The sequence below is a fragment of the Arachis stenosperma genome, chromosome 5 (genome assembly GCF_014773155.1).
Source record: "Arachis stenosperma cultivar V10309 chromosome 5, arast.V10309.gnm1.PFL2, whole genome shotgun sequence".
Lineage (NCBI taxonomy): Eukaryota > Viridiplantae > Streptophyta > Magnoliopsida > Fabales > Fabaceae > Arachis > Arachis stenosperma.
In genome coordinates this window covers 109,399,096-109,408,115 of record NC_080381.1, presented here as the reverse complement: position 1 = coordinate 109,408,115, position 9,020 = coordinate 109,399,096, and the positions used below count along the sequence as shown (strand labels likewise).

General features: G+C 37.9%; 2 non-coding genes across 2 annotated transcripts; both read right to left on the bottom strand.

The window, feature by feature from the left end:
• Positions 1–2,830: 2,830 nt before the first annotated feature.
• Positions 2,831–2,934, bottom strand: LOC130983459 (small nucleolar RNA R71). Its single transcript, XR_009087448.1, has one exon. It is a non-coding gene; the product is annotated as a small nucleolar RNA R71 (small nucleolar RNA).
• A 4,328-nt stretch (positions 2,935–7,262) lies between these two features.
• On the bottom strand, positions 7,263–7,370 carry LOC130983717 (small nucleolar RNA R71). The gene has a single exon (XR_009087695.1). It is a non-coding gene; the product is annotated as a small nucleolar RNA R71 (small nucleolar RNA).
• Between the last annotated feature and the right edge of the window lie 1,650 nt (positions 7,371–9,020).

Genomic DNA, 9,020 nt, shown 5'->3' with positions numbered 1-9,020 from the left:
AGAATCTTCGTGGTATAAGCTAGATAGATGGCGGCATTCATGGGGATCCGAAAAGTCTAACATTGTCTGTGGTATTCCGAGTAGGATCCCGGGAATTCGGAAAGTCTAACCTTGTATGTGGTATTCCGAGTAGGATTCCGGTATTGAATGACTGTGACGGGCTTTAAACTCGCGATTGCTGGGCGTGATGACAAACGCAAAAGGATCAATGGATCCTATTCCAACATGATCGAGAACCAACAGCTGATTAGCCGTGCTGTGACAGAGCATTTGGACCATTTTCACTGAAAGGATGGGATGTAGCCATTGTCAAGGGTGATGCCTCCAGACGGTTAGCCGTGCAGTGACAGCGCATAGGACCATTTTCCCGAGAGGATGAAAAGTAGCCATTGATGATGGTGATGCCCTACATACAGCTTGCCATGGAAAGGAGTAAGAAGGATTGGATGAGAGTAATATGAACGTAGAGATTCGAAAGGATTCTAGCATCCCCATACACCTATCTGAAATCCCCACTATTGATTTACATAAGTATTTCTATCCCTTTTTATTTTCTATTTATTATTAATTTTTGAAATCCATAACCATTTAATCTGCCTAACTGACAAATACAAGGTGACCATAGCTTGCTTCATACCAATAATCTCTGTGGGATCGACCCTTACTCACGTAAGGTTTATTACTTGGACGACCCAGTACACTTGCTGGTTAGTTGAACGAGATTGTGGAAAGAAAGTGCTGAGTTAATGTTTTTGTGCACATGCCAAAGAGCCATTATTGTTGATCACAATTTCGTCCACCAAGTTTTTGGCGCCGTTGCCAGGGATTGTTCGAGTATGGACAACTGACGGTTCATCTTGTTGCTCAGATTAGGTAATTTTCTTTTCAAAAACTTTTTCAAAATTTTTCTTTTTCGTTTTTCCAAAAATATTTTCGAAAAAAATTAATAAAAATCCAAAAAAATCATAAAATCATAAAATCAAAAATATTTTGTGTTTCTTGTTTGAGTCTTATGTCATGTTTTAAGTTTGGTGTCAATTGCATGCTTTAAAAATTTTTCTTGTATTTTTCGAAAATTCATGCATTCATGGTGTTCTTCATGATCTTCAAGTTGTTCTTGACAAGTCCTCTTGTTTGATCTTGATGATTTCTTGTTTTGTGTTGTTTGTTGTTTTTCATGTGCATTTTTTGTTTGTTAGAGTCCATGCATTAAAGATTTCTAAGTTTGGTGTCTTGCATGTTTTCTTTGCATCAAAAATTTTTTCAAAATTATGTTCTTGATGTTCATCATGATCTTCAAAGTGTTCTTGGTGTTCATCTTGACATTCATAGTGTTCTTGCATGCATCTTGTGTTTTGATCCAAAATTTTTATGTTTTGGGTCATATTTTTGTTTTTCTCTCTCATCCTTAAAAATTCAAAAATAAAAAAATATCTTTTCCTTTTTTCTCTCCAAATTTTTGAAATTTTGGGTTGACTTGGTCAAAAATTTTTAAAATTAGTTGTTTCTTACAAGTCAAGTCAAAATTTCAATTTTAAAAATCTTATCTTTTCAAAATCTTTTTCAAAAATCAAATCTTTTCCAATTTTTCCTCTTTTTCGAAAATTTCAAAAATCTTTTTCAAATATTTTCAAAATCTTTTTCTTATCTTTATATCTAATTTTCGAAAATTAGCTAACAATTTATGTGATTGATTCAAAAATTTGAAGTTTGTTACTTTCTTGTTAAGAAAGGTTCAATCTTTAAGTTCTAGAATCTTATCTTGTAGTTTCTTGTTAGTGAAGTAAGTAATTTCAAATTTTTGAATTAAATCTTTTTATCTTTTATCATAACTTTTTCAAAATTTGATTTTAAAATATCTTATCTAACTTCTTATCTTTTTATTCTTTTAAATTTTGATTTTAATATCTTTTTCAACTAACTAACTAACTTTTTGTTTGTTTCTTATCTTTTTCAAAACCACCTAACTACTTTTCCCTCTCTAATTTTCGAAAATATCTCATCCTTTTTCAAAAATTCTTTTTAATTAATTAATTGTTTTATTTTTTTTTAATCTTATCTTATCTCTAATTTTCGAAAATACTAACCTCTTTTTCAAAATTATTTTCGAAATTCTACCTCTCTTTTCTTATTCTATTTAATTATTTACTAACACTTCTCTTCTCCTCTCTTCATCTAAATATCCGAACCCATTCTTCTTCACTCTTCTTCCCTTTCTTCTTCTACTAACTTAAAAGAATCTCTATACTGTGACATAGATGATTCCTCTTTCTTTTCTTGTTCTCTTCTCTTTCATATGAGCAGGAACAAGGAAAAGGGCACTCTTTTTGAAATTGATCCTGAACCTGAAAGGACTCTGAAAAGGAAACTAAGAGAAACTAAATTACAACAATCCAAAAATAACCTTTCAGAAATTTTCGAACAAGAGAAGGAGATGGCAGCCGAAAATAATAATAATGCAAGGTGAATGCTTGGTGACTTCACAAAGCCAACGTCCAAATTTGATGGAAGAAGCATCTCCATTCCTGCCATTGGAGCCAACAACTTTGAGCTGAAACCTCAGCTAGTTGCCTTAATGCAACAAAACTGCAAGTTCTATGGACTTCCATCTGAAGATCCTTATCAGTTTTTAACTGAGTTCTTGCAGATCTGTGAGACTGTAAAGACGAATGGAGTTGATCCTGAAGTATACAGACTCATGCTTTTCCCTTTTGCTGTAAGAGACAGAGCTAGAATATGGTTGGATTCACAACCTAAGGATAGCCTAGACTCCTGGGATAAGCTGGTCACAGCCTTCTTGGATAAATTCTTTCCTCCTCAAAAGCTGAGCAAGCTGAGAGTGGATGTTCAAACCTTCAAACAAAAAGATGGTGAATCCCTCTATGAAGCTTGGGAAAGATACAAGCAGCTGACCAAAAGATGTCCATCTGGCATATTTTCAGAATGGACCATATTAGATATATTCTATTATGGTCTATCTGAATTTTCGAAAATGTCATTGGACCATTCTGCAGGTGGATCTATTCACCTAAAGAAAACGCCTGAAGAGGCTCAAGAACTCATTGACATGATTGCAAACAACCAATTCATGTACACCTCTGAGAGGAATTCCGTGAATAATGGGATACCTCAGAAGAAAGGAGTTCTTGAAATTGATGCCCTGAATGCCATATTGGCTGAGAACAAAGTGTTGACTCAACAGGTCAACATGATCTCTCAAAATCTGAATGGATGGCAACATGCATCCAACAGTAATAAAGAGGCAGCTTCTGAAGAAGCTTATGATCCTGAGAACCCTGCCATGGCAGAGGTTAATTACATGGGTGAACCTCATGGAAACACCTATAACTCATCATGGAGAAATCATCCAAATTTCTCATGGAAGGTGATGAGCGGATAATTTGTACGCTTTTTGGCATTGTTTTTAGTATGTTTTTAGTATCTTTTAGTTAGTTTTTAGTATATTTTTATTAGTTTTTAGTTAAAATTCACTTTTCTGGACTTTACTATGAGTTTGTGTGTTTTTCTGTGATTTCAGGTATTTTCTGGCTGAAATTGAGGGATCTGAGCAAAAATCTGATCCAGAGACTAAAAAGGACTGCAGATGCTGTTGGATTCTGACCTCCCTACACTCGAAGTGGATTTTCTGGAGTTACAGAAGCCCAATTGGCGCGCTCTCAACGGCGTTGGAAAGTAGACATCCTGGGCTTTCCAGCAATATATGATAGTCCATACTTTGCCCAAGATTTGATGGCCCAAACCGGCGTTCAAAGTCACCTCAAGAAATTCCAGCGTTAAACGCCGGAACTGGCACCTAATTGGGAGTTAAACGCCCAAACTGGCATAAAAGCTGGCGTTTAACTCCAAGAAGAGTCTCTACACGAAAATGCTTCATTGCTCAGCCCAAGCACACACCAAGTGGGCCCGGAAGTGGATTTTTATGTCATTTACTCATCTCTGTACACCCTAGGCTACTAGTTTTCTATAAGTAGGACCTTTTACTATTGTATTTTAAAATCTTTTGATCATGTTTTGATGATTGAACCCTCATTGGGAGGCTGGCCTCACGGCCATGCCTAGACCTTGTTCTTATGTATTTTCAACGGTGGAGTTTCTACACACCATAGATTAAGGTGTGGAGCTCAGCTGTACCTCGAGTATTAATGCAATTACTATTGTTCTTCTATTCAATTCCGCTTGTTCTTTGTCCAAGATATCACTTGTTCTTCAACTTGATGAATGTGATGATCCGTGACACTCATCATCATTCTCACTCATGAACAAGGTGACTGACAACCATTCTTGTTCTACAAGCAATCAAAGCTCTAGTGAATATCTCTTGGATTCCTGATAACACGATGCATGGTTGATCGCCTGACAACCGAGTGCTCGCCTGACAAACGAGCCAGCCATTCCGTGAGATCAGAGTCTTCGTGGTATAGGCAGGACCTGATGGCGGCATTCAAGAGAATCCAGAAGGTCTAACCTTGTTTGTGGTATTCTGAGTAGGATTCAATGATTGAATGACTGTGACGTGCTTCAAACTCCTAGCAGGCGGGGCGTTAGTGACAGACGCAAAAGTATCAATGGATATTATTCCGGCCTGACCGAGAACCGACAGCTGAATTCCGCTATGCCGTGACAGGGCATATGCCAATCGCTTTCACTGAGAGGATGGGAGGTAGCCACTGACAATGGTGAAACCCTACACGAGCTTACCATGGAAAGGAGTAAGAAGGATTGGATGAAGACAGTAGGAAAGCAGAGAGACGGAAGGGAAGGCATCTTCATACGCTTATCTGAAGTTCCTACCAATGAATTACATAAGTATCTCTATCTTTACCTTTTATGTTATTTTCGTTCATCACCATCATACATTTGAGTCTGCCTGACTAAGATTTACAAGATGACCATAGCTTGCTTCATAGCAACAATCTCCGTGGGATCGACCCTTACTCACGTAAGGTATTACTTGGACGACCCAGTGCACTTGCTGGTTAGTTGTGCGAAGTTGTGTTTATGCCATGGTATTGAGCACCAAGTCTTTGGAGCCATTACCGGGGATTATTTGAATATGGACAACGTAGTGATCACAATTTCGTGCACCAAGTTTTTGGCGCCGTTGCCGGGGATTGTTCGTGTATGGACAACTGACGGTTCATCTTGTTGCTTAGATTAGGTATTTTTTTTTCGAAATTCTTGAAGGTGAATCCTAGAGTTTCATGATGATTTGTTGAAATCTGGCTGGCTGAGAAGCCATGTCTAATTTCATTGGACCGAGGTTTCAACTTATCATCACAAGAGCTTGATGATTTTTATCAATCTTGCTTTTGGAGCAGTGATCTGCTAAGGCTCGGCTGGCCGTTGGCCATGTCTAGTGTTTTGGACCGAAGCTTTCTTTGAAAGCTTGGCTGGCTGTGAAGCCATGTCTAATTCCTGGACCGGAGTCTTAGACTAGCATTGCACTGATTCCTGGAATTCTCATTAAGAATTTTGATATCTTTTTCCACTTAATTTTCGAAAAAACACAAAAAAAATCACAAAATCATAAAAACCAAAAATATTTGATGTTTCTTGCTTAAAGTCTAGTGTCTCATCTTAAGTTTGGTGTCAATTGCATGCATTCATTCATGTGTCTTAAGGATCTTCAAGTAATTCTTGATGATTTCTTACTCTGATCTTTGAATTCTTTTGGCTTGAGTGTTTATGCGTCTCATATAGTGTCAGTAGTATACAAACTGCTAAGTTTGGTGTCTTGCATGCATTGTTATTTGATTCTTGTTGCATTTTGACTATTAAAAAAATCCAAAAATATTTTTAATTTGTGTCTTTTCAAGTCAATAATACAAAGAATTGAAGATTCAGAACATACTGCAGAGGAATTATGCAGAAAAAGCTGGGCGTTCAAAACGCCCAGTGAAGAAGGACAGACTGGCATTTAAACGCCATCCAGGGTACATGGTTGGGCGTTTAACGCCCAAAAAGGGTGCATTTTGGGCGTTAAACGCCAGAATGTATACCATTCTGGGCGTTTAACGCCAGGATGGCAAAGGGGAAAGATTTTGTTTTCAAAATCAATTTTTTTCAAGTTTTCAAAGTTTTTCAAAATCAAATCTTTTTCAAATCAAATCTTTTCAATCAAATGTTTTCAAAAATCAATTTCTTTCCTTTTTTTTCAAAGATACTTACTAACAATTAATGATTTGATTGAACATCTCAAATTTGTTGCCTTTTCTGTTGAGAAAGGTTTAATGTTTGAATCATATCTTTTCTTGTTAGGCAAGTCACTAATTTTCAAAACATATCTTTTAAAATTGTTTTCAAATCATTTCGTCTCAATCACATCTCTTTAAAACTAATCATATCTTCTTAACCTCATCTTTTTCAAAATAGTTTTCAATCAAATCTTTTTAACTTCTAATTTCAATTCCTTTTTCAAAAATCACTTGATTTCTTTCTTACTTTTATTTTCGAAAATCAATTAAGTGTTTTTCAAAATGTTTTCAAAATCTTTTTAATTGAATTTTCGAAAATCCTCTTCCCTCCTCCCACATCCTTCTATTATGGAGTACTACTCCTCTTAATGCACAATTCGAACTCTATCTAATCAAGTTCGAATTCTTCTACTTCCTTCTTCTACTTTTCTTTTCCTCTGACACTTTAAGGAATCTCTATACTGTGACATAGAGGATTCCACATTTTCTTTTTCTCTTCTCTTTCATATGAGCAGGAGCAGAGACAAAGGTATTCTTGTTGAAGCTGACCCTGAACCTGAGAGAACCTTGAAGCGAAAGCTAAGAGAAGCCAAGGCACAACTCTCTTTAGAGGACCTGACCGAATTCTTCAAAGAAGAAGAACACATGGCAGCCGAAAACAACAACAATGCCAACAATGCAAGGAAGGTGCTGGGTGACTTTACTGCACCTACTCCCGACTTCTATGGGAGAAGCATCTCTATCCCTGCCATTGGAGCAAACAACTTTGAGCTTAAGCCTCAATTAGTTTCTCTAATGCAACAGAATTGCAAGTTCCATGGACTTCCAATGGAAGATCTCATCAGTTTTTAGCTGAGTTTGCAAATCTGTGACACAGTCAAGACTAATGGGGTTGACCCTGAGGTCTACAGACTGATGCTATTCCCTTTTGCTGTAAGAGACAGAGCTAGAATATGGTTGGACTCACAACCTAAAGATAGCCTGGACTCTTGGGAAAAGCTAGTCAATGCCTTCTTGGCAAAGTTCTTTCCACCTCAAAAATGGAGTAAGCTTAGAGTGGAAGTCCAAACCTTCAGACAGAAAGATGGAGAATCCCTCTATGAAGCTTGGGAAAGATACAAACAATTAATCAGAAAATGTCCCTCAGACATGCTTTCTGAATGGAGCATCATAGGTATCTTCTATGATGGTCTCTCTGAACTATCCAAGATGTCTTTGGATAGCTCTGCTGGAGGATCTCTTCATCTGAAGAAGACGCCTACAGAAGCTCAAGAGCTAATTGAAATGGTTGCAAATAACCAATTCATGTACACTTCTGAAAGGAATCCTGTGAACAATGGGACTAGTCAAAAGAAAGGAGTTCTTGAGATTGATACTCTGAATGCCATATTGGCTCAGAACAAGATATTGACTCAACAAGTCAATTTGATTTCTCAAAGTCTGTCTGGAATGCAAATGCACCAAGCAGTACTAAAGATGCTTCATCTGAAGAAGAAGCATATGATCCTGAGAACCTTCAATGGAAGAGGTGAATTACCTAGGAGAACCCTATGGAAACACCTATAATTCTTCATGGAGAAATCACCAAATTTCTCATGGAAGAATCAAGAGAGACCTCAACAAGGTTTCAATAATAATGGTGGAAGAAACAGGCTTGGCAATAACAAGCCTTTTCCATCATCTTCTCAGCAACAGACAGAGAGTTCTAAGCAGAACACCTCTGACTTAGCAACCATGGTCTCTGATCTAATCAAAACCACTCAAAGTTTCATGAATGAAACAAGGTCCTCCATCAGAAATTTGGAAGGACAAGTGGGTCAGCTGAGCAAGAAAGTTACTGAACTCCCTCCTAATACTCTCCCAAGTAATACAGAAGAAAATCCAAAAGGAGAGTGCAAAGCCATAACCATGGCCGAATGTGGAGAGGAAAGAGAGGAGATGGACGCCACTGAGGAAGACCTCAATGGGCGTGCACCAACCTCCTCTGAGTTCCCCAATGAAGAACCATGGGAATCTGAGGCTCAAAATGAGACCATAGAGATTCCATTGGACTTACTTCTGCCTTTCATGAGCTCTGATGAGTATTCTTCCTCTGAAGAGGATGAGTATGTCACTGAAGAGCAAGTTGCTAAATACCTTGGAGCAATCATGAAGCTAAATGACAAGTTATTTGGAAATGAGACTTGGGAAGATGAACCTCCCTTGCTCACCAAAGAACTGGATGACTTGTCTAGGCAGAAATTACCTCAAAAGAGACAAGATCCTGGGAAGTTTTCCATACCTTGTACCATAGGCACCATGACCTTCAAGAAGGCCCTGTGTGACTTAGGGTCAAGTGTGAACCTCATGCCTCTCTCTGTAATGGAGAAGCTAGGGATCTTTGAGGTACAAGCTGCAAGAATCTCATTGGAGATGGCAGACAACTCAAGAAACAAGCTCATGGACTTGTAGAGAATGTTTTGGTAAAAGTTGAAGACCATTACATCCCTAATGATTTCATAGTCTAGAGACAGGGAAGTGCATGGATGAATCCATCATCCTTGGCAGACCCTTCCTAGCCAACAAAGGCTGTGATTGATGTTGATAGAGGAGAGTTGATCATTCAAGTGAATGAAGAATCCTTGGTTTTAAAGCTCAAGGATATCCCTCTGTCATCATGGAGAAGAAGCATGAAGAGCTTCTCTCAAAACAGAGCCAAACAGAGCCCCCACAGTCAAACTCTAAGTTTGGTGTTGGGAGGCCACAACCAAACTCTAAGTTTGGTGTTGAACCCCCATTCAACTCTAAGTTTGGTGTTGGGAGGTT